The sequence below is a fragment of the Pteropus medius genome, unplaced genomic scaffold, assembly GCF_902729225.1.
Source record: "Pteropus medius unplaced genomic scaffold, Ma_sr-lr_union100, whole genome shotgun sequence".
Lineage (NCBI taxonomy): Eukaryota > Metazoa > Chordata > Mammalia > Chiroptera > Pteropodidae > Pteropus > Pteropus medius.
In genome coordinates, this window is record NW_024348533.1 from 3,620,643 (window position 1) to 3,620,863 (window position 221).

The following is a 221-nucleotide window of genomic DNA, read 5'->3' on the forward strand; positions in this document are numbered from 1 at the left end:
GATTTCCCCATTAGACTGTAAGATTCAAGGGGGCAAAGGTTTCTGCTCCTTTGGTCTCTGTTGTGTCCCAGTGGCCAAAACAGAATGTGGCACAGAGTGGGCGTGTGAATATTACCTGCAGTCCAGAGCAAACATGTACATGTTAGAGAACTTGACAGGGGGACAGAGGCAGGGTTGGCTTATTTTTAGCCACAAACAACAGAAAACATGACTCACAGTAG